The 9,583-nt window shown below is 41.1% G+C and overlaps 1 protein-coding gene across 26 annotated transcripts in view; it reads right to left on the reverse strand.

Annotated features, from left to right (window-relative positions):
* The window catches only part of DLG2 (discs large MAGUK scaffold protein 2), a 986,702-nt gene that overhangs the window by 682,667 nt on the left and 294,452 nt on the right, over positions 1 to 9,583 (reverse strand). The window lies entirely within an intron of this gene.

Raw genomic sequence — 9,583 nt, forward strand, 5'->3', positions numbered from 1 at the left:
CTGGCTAGTTGTTCTAGTTGTCACTGCCTGCTTCATGTGTTGTGACTCACACCCTTTTTATGGGGACAAATGCTTTTGCATATCTGCTCAGCTCAACTGGCCATGCAAAGAAGTGTATATTGATGAAGTAACAATGGTCTTCTAGCATTTAGTAGAAAATGCTCAGTGGAAAAAAGTAGAAATGGATCCTGAATGAAGATTTTAGTCTGGTTTTGAGTGAATTCTGCCTAGCAGTATTCCTTACTCACGCACTGCTCTTGCTCATGGTGTGCTTCTACACTCTTTGGTAAGGATCTCTGTTTCACAGAATCTTTTATGACTAAGTTATGATTCTTCAAAAAAACCAAGGACTGTCAAAAAATGTATTAGAAAGCAGTTAGAGTGGACAAAGTGCTTCCACTAAGTGAATTCCTACTAATGCTAACGTGTCTCTGGAAGTTTTGCAAATTACTAAGTGTTGAAATGTGTGAGCATCCAACTGATTCCCTCTAACCACTTTGCTGAGCTTCATGCAGCTTAAAAGAATTGTGCTGTAACACTTCTGGTAGGTAATTTCTGGTGACATCAATATTCTTTTGAGTCAAAATTAAATTATGCACTTATTGGAAGTTAATATCCCTGAAATTAATTTCAAAAGTCAATTTAGTATACATGGTATTTCAAACAGCCGTAGCAGTGTCATTGCATAAAACAAAAACCCATCCCCTGCCCCAAATCCATGTCTGCAGTGTTTTTTCAGCTTCTAGTTAATAAAACTTTGATTAGGAGGATTCAGACAGTATGTCTAGAATGGCAAATTCACAAGTTTATAAAAGCTTTTATTCCTTTGCAATTTTATGATAAATTTGCAACACAGAAACCTGTAACATACTTCTGACCTTGTTTCAAACTGAAATTAAGACCTTCCACAGAGAGAAACTGTTATCTGTAGTGTAACATTTAAACACAACCACCTTCATTTTTTACAGCAATTAAATTTCTTAAATCTATCATTTTCTCCAAGGTTACTGTACAGCCTTCCTAATGCAGATCTTTTGATCATTAAGAGAAAAGGAGTGACAGCAATACCGACAGCAGCTTCCTGCATGTCACTTGATGGGTTTATTCTCTCCAAATATTGTTTAAAACTATTTTCCAGATGGAGTCGGAAAGATAGCAAAGTCCTAGACATTGTTACTGTTATTCAAACCTGTTCAAACCCATTCAAACCCAACAGCACAAGAAGGTGTCTTTCACTAGCATTAGCAAATGAAAAATTAAAAACCTGTGTATCAGTTGCACCTTTGAAAACCTCTCCAAGCATCTCTACTTGCATTCAAATGTGCAACAAGCCCCGGTCAGGGTGGAACAGTTGAGTTTCACGACAAATTCCTCTGCCAAATCTCTAAGAGGCAATGATAGTCAACCTCTAGTTGGAGAAAGTAGTAACAGAGTCCTCAGAAAGGGTAAGGACTGAATGCCTCAGCTGGACACAGGATTTGGTTAAGTAATTGAAATCCTCTTCACAAGACTGCAATTCCCATCCTCTGCTGTTTTCCCATGACACAGGCAACATGTGTGTGCAGTAGTGCCCAGAAATTCAGCCTTGAACAAGCACTAAGAGGCTGGGAGTGCCTGCTGGTCACTACCGGTATTTTACAGTACTTTAGAGTAGGAACAAAAGGAGACCTTGCTCCAACATACAGTGCTTCTCTCATGCCTTGTAACAAACCTGCTAAAAACAGGAATCTGCTCCCAAGGCAGCTTCTTTGGCTGCAGGTAGAGCTACCTCTACTGTCTGTCTGTCCCCAGGACATTCTGCAATGGTAACACTCTTCCAGTCACCTCTGGGTACTGCAAATCCCCTCAGCAGCACACAGAATCTGGCCATAAGAGCTACAGCCCCATTTCAATATTAAATGGAAAAGGAACATCACCTAAATTAATTCAATTTGAAATGTGTATGCTAATACTCTTCCAGGGATGTACTGATGTTCTGTGCCACATATCCCTTACATAAGTATTATACAAGAATGCTAAATTTGCTTTGTATTTACTGGAAGGAGCAGAAATTGTTCACGGAACATTAAGTGTGTAACTGTCTTTCTTTTTCTTTGTATGGTCTCACAAACCTGGGTCTTCATGACAAGAGCTACAAGTTGGGGTTGAAGACTAGCTGGACAATATGAAAAGAGTTTCAATACTTCTCTTCAGCATTTTTTCACTACTTAAACAAAACAGCTTTTTTAAAACATATTCATCTTTAGTGATCTTTATAAGGAGAAGAGATAAACTTGAAAGACCACGAAAAAAGATTAAAGTATTTAGACTAGAATATAAAGCTATGTTCAAAACAGTAATGATTTTTAAAAGAGTTGTAAATTTCCAGCTGAAACTAAATTAGAAAATCTCACTTTTTTCCCCCCTCACTTCAACATGATTGTTATATGCAGGCACACGAGCAAAGAAAGAGCTTTTCTCAGCTGTTGAGTCTATCCATTGGTGAACTATGCATTTACAAACATAATTACAGTTCCCAGTACTGCTACTCCTCTCATTACATCAAGTTTCAAAGCTTCTCCTTCAGAAGACTGCTAATTCCCCTCTTTTCCCAAGTCCTGCTCCCAAGGACCCTTCCCTTCTCAGCACTACTCCCTCGTGCTACAGGCTTTTAACAGTTTCCTCCTTGACACACAGCCCATTTTGCCTCCTTGTACCTCTCTGTACCACAGCACCTTCCATTCATGCTTAGCTCAGCTTTCTTGCCATGGGACTTTCCCACAGTCCCTCATAAACCTGCTCCCAGAAATATTTCTAGTAAATATAGCCTCAGGAAAAAGCACTGTCCTGTCCAAGTCCATCTCCAATTCACATAAGACACAGTTCTCTATTCATAGAATCATAGAAGCAAAGGATCATAGACTCAGAGAATCAGAGAGTCAGAGAATCAGAGTATGGTTTCAGTTGGAAAGCACCTTAAAGATTGTCTGCCATGGGCAGGGATGTCACCCACGTGATCAGGTTACTCAGGGCCCCATCCAACCTGGCCTTGAAGGCTTCCAGGGATGGGAAACGCTATGGTTTCCTATCTTGCAAATCTTTTAACTGGGTTCTGTTGTAAAATCTTTCATCCCAAGACCTGGGTGAGATGATGAATGTCATGAGCTGAGGCATTCCAGCCCTTATGTGATAACATTCTAGAAAGAGATTCTTCCTATGCCTACATATTCTACTGAAGAGGGAGCATTGCCTGTGCTCTGCTCAGCACTGTGACTGTGCCAAGTCCTTCCTGAATCCTTAGCACTCATACATACAGCTATCCAAACAGCTCTGAGGGAAGAAGAAAACTGGTTTTTTCCTTCAGATAAAATACCAGGAAAACTCAGTGACCAAATTAAATATTAAGTGGACAGGTCAAAAAAAGAGTCACCTTTAAACTCTTATTAAGAAGGTGTGGACACAAAAGGATAATGAAGGGAACCATTGCAGGGCTCTAATATTGGGAATTTTTTCACACTACTAAACCTAGGGGGAATTTCGTGCTAAAGAAAAGAAGAATTCTGTTTCCATAGTAACTCAGTGCTAGGGCCCCCTTACAGTCCAAATTTAGCAGAATTATATGTGCAGCAGCATACTACTGTGCACTTGAGGCTACAATGAAACCACTAACCTCATTGCAATTGGGATGTCAGGTTGAATTTTAACTGGGACAGACAGTATGTCAAGTAAGTCCAAGTATAATCCTAAAAAATAACATCACACCTTAAAGATGAGGGAGAAGTTATAGGTGATAATAGGGCATAAACTAGTAACTTGATAATGACTTGAAATACCAAAAATTGCTAAGACATGGGTTAGCATGTAAAAATAAATTATTTTTATCCCAGTCGTGACACTAATTTACTTACTCCTATGAAACGAGTACTTCAGTGACAGTACTTTCTCCTGTACAGTACGAATTCTCAGTACACAGAAGCTGAGCTGCCTTTATTCAGAAGAGAGGACACACAGCCAGTCCACAGAGAGACATTTACCTACAGCTTTTTGAGCAGTTGGAAGTGAAAGGTGAGGACAATACATCTGAGTCTGCAGAGAAATCTCTGCACCTTACTTGGCAGCGCTTTGTGTTTTTGAAGAGGTTAAAAGACAAACAGCCCAACAAATAAAAATATCCCCTGCTAAACCAATGCATTTGCTGCCCTTAAAAATGAATGAAGATGGGTATGGCAGCTCTGAAATGTGACTGTTCTGTAATCAGTCAATACGTGCTCAGCAGAGTCACAGTGAAGCTCAGGTGGCAAGGAAATGATGGTAAGAGCAGAGGTACCTTAGTGCAGATGAGATGAGGGTCATTAGAAAGGTGGAAAGTGCTGCTGCAGTTTTAGCACCAAGTGCTCCAAGCACTGCTCGAGCTCAGTACCGACGATTAGAGCTGTAAGCACCACGCGTTTGGCTGGCACAGATAAGTGGTCTTTCCCTGCTCTCAGCAGTGCTTTAACCATATTACACACAGACTCTGGCCATCTCTGAGGTACTAATGGCAATGAAGTATTGAAAAACAAGTGCTGCCAGTTTTCCCACTGTGTCAGATATTTGAGAAATCGTCAGCAAATCGAGAGGATCTAAGTGTCCTGTGTGTCAAATAACTCTTTCAACCAGAGAGAAGTACGTTAAACCACACAACTTTCTTGGGTTGTTAGATTTTACATCATCTATCCAACTTCTGGTTCAAACCTTCACACTTTTTGCCTTGTCTGATCACAGTATCATTTTGCTACAGACTTTATCCTATGCTATCATGCTCTGTATCTGCTCCAAAGCTGATGAGGGAGAAAATTATCATCATAACCTTGAGCAACAAATGAGGAAAAGCCTGAGATCAGATTTAAAGCAAAAAATTACATTAGTTATTAGTAAGAGGCTAACTTCTAGCTATAGATATGTAGAAAGCAATTACATACAATAATCCAATCTATTAATACAGACTGCAGCTAATTCAAAGTTACAGAAAGAGCAAAATGTCTTGGGAGGGGGGAAAAGGGTATGCAAATAGGTCAAGAAAGTGAGACCACCTACTTAGACTAGCAAGCTGTGTCTTTGCTTCAGTAGCAACATTTCAACTGCTTTTTGCAGGAAATAAAAGGAAAATAAACTCATTTCTTCTGACCATCTTTCAATTGATTCATTCCTAAAAAACCTGGAAAGACAACTAAACAACAAATTAAATCTCCTTTTAACACTTTCACCTTCCTCAGAAAGGCAAATTAAAATACTTAAGCATAAGCCTCTTGTGAAACTGCTGAAGCTGCAGAGAAAACTAATTGGCTGACTGTGATTTGCATATAAATATTAAATATTAATAAGGTTAATGTTGTGTGAGGTTTAATCAGCAGTGACTAGATAGCAACTAAGTGCTTTGTCCAGAAACAAGGCGCAATGTAAGACTCTGTGTCCATCCCAAACCAGCCTAAGGTGGCCCTTCTCCCTAATTCCCATCACAGCTTGGAATACAACAACAGGGGATGCAGCACAGATCCTGTGTGCCTGCTGCTGGAATGCCTGGGAGCCTGTCCCACTCTTGGCACATTATTAACAGAAAGAGGTTCCAAGCCTACTCATTCCCCTTCATGGAGACGTTTTCCTTCTCCTGACAGAGCTGTGTCTTGGCACTCGGTGAGGTTTCTTAAGGGTCAACAATCCAGTCTCATGTTCAAAGCACTTAGAGGGTTACACACAATATGTATCTTGACCACTTAATTAGTCCAAAAGTAGCTTTTCCACAGAAAAGCCAGAGTTTTTCACTGGCTCATAGATGTTCAAGATCACTTTCTGTGCTGGGAGGGAAGATATTTCTAGAGAAGCACATCAGCATATCACAGGGGGACTTGGTGCATCAGCAGATGAGGATGGGCTGGAGACTGCTTCTGTACTCTGGCCTGAATGCTGACAGCAAGTGTGTGTTTTACTGCTAACTCAGGCTTAAAAATGTCTAAAAAAGGATTTACATCCAAAGTTCTGGCTAATTGTGCCATGAAAAGTATCCCTTAAAGGCAATCAATGAAAGGATTGAGTCCCATAACACAGGCTAATCTGTTTTCTATTTCTCTCCTTCCCCTCCAGGGTGACAAGGCAGCAGATGCAGGGATTTCCAGAAAACCTGCAATGCTTCAGATACTGCTTCCTGACAGAAGGTCATTCCCATGGAAGTGATGACTTACAAGCCTCAAACATCGAATCAGATGCCACCAGGCTGTGCCCCTCCCAGAAGTACCAGAATCTGTGTGGTAAAAAGGGGTCTGCAGCGGCGGGCAGCTGGGTATGAGATAAACTGTCATTGCTGAGCAAATTCCATAAGAGCTTTTAACAGTGCATGCCTTTCCTTTCCCAGGGAGTTCTGACACCTGAACTGATGATATGGTAGCAAGTAAGTGACCCAATAAATCTGACAGCCATCTGCACAGACAATTTAAGAAAAACCTTGTATTATTGCCAGAGTGAAAACAGCAATGCAGTCTTCTTCATCCTTCATTCAACTAGGAAAAAAACCCCAGGGGGTTTGAAGTGTTAAAGATGTCGGAATTTAGACTGAGAGGTGAAAATCTCTTCCTGACAGTACTCTTCTGCATAAAAATTGGCATAAATGAACATGTCATTTTAAAAGGCTGTGGTTTTTAACGTAAAAGAAAACAAAACCATACAAATAAGTCAGTAATTTGAAGAGCAAGGTCAGATGATAGTTACTGGAATACATTTTCCTTTCCATCCAGTCTTGTCCCAGGGCATATGAACAAGTCTCATTGCTCCCTACAGCTTCCTGGGGAGGGGAAGAGGAGCGGGAGGTACTGACCTCTTCTCCCTGGGATCCAGTGATAGAACACAAGGAAATAGTTCAGAGCTGCAGCAGGGGAGGTTCAGACTAGGAAGCATTTCCTCACTAAGAGCATTGTCAAACACTGCAGCAGGCTTTCTAGGGTGAAGATCGATGCCCCAAACCTTATTAGAAACTGTTAGAAAGGAACTTGCACAATGCCTGCAATAATATGCTTTTATGTGGTCAGTGCTGAACTGGTCAGGCAGCTGGACAAGATTATCCTTGTAGGTCCCTTCCAACTGAAATATTCTATTCTATTCTATTCTATTCTATTCTATTCTATTCTATTCTATTCTATTCTATTCTATTCTATCCTATCCTATCCTATCCTAGTCCATGCCATGCCATGCCATGCCATGCCATGCCATGCCATGCCATGCCATGCCATGCCATGCCATGCCATGCCATGCCATGCCATGCCATGCCATGCCATGCCATGCCATGCCATGCTATTCTGATTGGACATTATCCACCCTGGACTTTGGGATACTCCTCAAAAGCTCCCTCTCTTCTCTGAAGGAGAACTTTATTTCTTTTCAAACTCAGCTGCTATTGGAATACTTACAAAGGAGATAATATCACAGCAATCTTGAAGGAAAGTTAATGAGAATTTGTTCAATCCTTTTTACCTGCACTATTTGCTGCCTTTTTCTCTCTCCCCATGGCCACACCACACTGGTAGAAACTAGAAGTTGGTGCTTGCAAATGCACAACTGGGCACCTACTTGCAAAGTCCATTACAAAACAAAATTGCCACCTGCATGTAAAAAATCCTGATAAATATGTATCCTTCAGGTACATCATGGGCAACTGCTGCTGTGCAGCTGCATCCCATCAGAGTAGCGTGTTTGGGAGTCTCTGGACAGAAGGGCATAAGGATCTATTGGGCATTAAATGTGCACAGTGACCCTGATGCTTCTAGGAGGGATACTGCTCCTCTGCAGAAAATCTCTATGTCTGTGAGCCCATGCTGACAGAAGACAGACAAATGTGTGTTTCAAATATTTTGCCTTTCTAGGATTTTTATGAGTGGCTGAATATATTTAATTGTCCAGATAATTCTTTTAGATAGCAATTAATGAGTGCATATTCCTCTATAACATAAAATCAGCCATTAATAGTCTCCGAAAAACCATGTTTCAGCAGATGAACCACATCTAACATTGTGAAGATCTACTTTTTGCTCTCTTATACTTGTGAGAGGCCAGGGAAGTCAAGAGTGTAGTCAAAGGTTATTTGTATTATTGTGAGAATTACTTTACCCTGCAGGTTTTTAATAACATGGGGGCAATCTTATCCATAAGATATCATAGCTTCTGTAACAGAGAAAAATCAAAACCTATCTTTTAAAATCAGCTAGAGCAAGAACTAGTACTTCTCTGTAAAAGTGAACACAGTAAAAGAACTAAGCATGACAGGAAAAAGCCTGTATTCAAAGCATTCTCTGTAGTTCATGAACAAAGACCTGGGAGTCTGAGAAATTTGTTATCCAGACTAAATTTACTCTAAGGCACCCACTTTCTTGCAAACTTTGCCTCACAGCAGCTCTTCAGAGCCACTTATTTTTTGTATGTCCACTTGTTCCTTGCATGTGCTGAAGAAAGAAAAGGAAAAAAAAAAAAAAAAGAAGGGAGGAGAGGAGAAGAAAAGGGAGAGAGGAGGGGCAGGGCAGGGCAGGGCAGGGAAGGGCAGGGCAGGGCAGGGCAGGGCAGGGCAGGGCAGGGCAGGGCAGGGCAGGGCAGGGCAGGGCAGGGAAGGGAAGGGAAGGGAAGGGAAGGGAAGGGAAGGGAAGGGAAGGGAAGGGAAGGGAAGGGAAGGGAAGGGAAGGGAAGGGAAGGGAAGGGAAGGGAAGGGAAGGGAAGGGAAGGGAAGGGAAGGGAAGGGAAGGGAAGGGGAATTACTCAAGGGGACAGTTTTTAGTGAGAAAGTCATCAGGAACCGTAAAAGACCTTCTATCAAGAGATTTGTTCAGATGTGGCAAAGTGCTCTTACAATGTGCCTGCCGCAAAGATGTTAGGATTTTACATTTGCTTGAGACTGAATGACTGAATAAGAGCTGTGGAGACTCAGCAAAAGATGGTACAAAGACATATCTTTGTGAAGTGAGGAAAGGTGGGAAGGATGGACAAAGACACCTTTCCTCCCAAACCTTCGCTTTCTCTGTAGATCCCTTCTATACAAATAATCACTACATCCTTCATAGCTACACAACCTGGAGACCTCTTCCACCATGGAGACATAAAGGAAAAGGATTGCACTGGTAAGAAGGCATCCATCACCCCCAAGTTGGCATGTATATAAAGCACAGCAAGTTAAGATTCCAACTTTAGTACCTGGAATGACAGGAAATCCATGACAACAGATTGGATAAGTTTCTCAAATTCAGAAAAATGCAAGTGAGAACTTTAGGCAAACATGGGTGATGAATAAACTGGTATTTTGTGAACTGTGACTGGAAGTTTTGCCTTATTTCATGGGACATTATAAAAGCTCAGGTAGACCAGCTTGAGAGACACTGTATGGCAGGATATAGGAAGCTGACTAATAAAAGGACTAGAGATACATTTTTAGGCAAAAATAAAAGAAGGGAACTTGCTTTGATTTTGTAAAAATGAGACCCAGTTATGCACATATTTAGTCAGAGGAAACTCAAAAAGTTTGTAGCTATTGATGCTATTAATAATAAAAGAAGCTGGGTCCAGTCCAAGTCCTGGGACTAGAACAGCAGTGAAT

This window comes from Cyanistes caeruleus, chromosome 3 (genome assembly GCF_971803275.1).
Source record: "Cyanistes caeruleus chromosome 3, bCyaCae1.hap1.1, whole genome shotgun sequence".
Lineage (NCBI taxonomy): Eukaryota > Metazoa > Chordata > Aves > Passeriformes > Paridae > Cyanistes > Cyanistes caeruleus.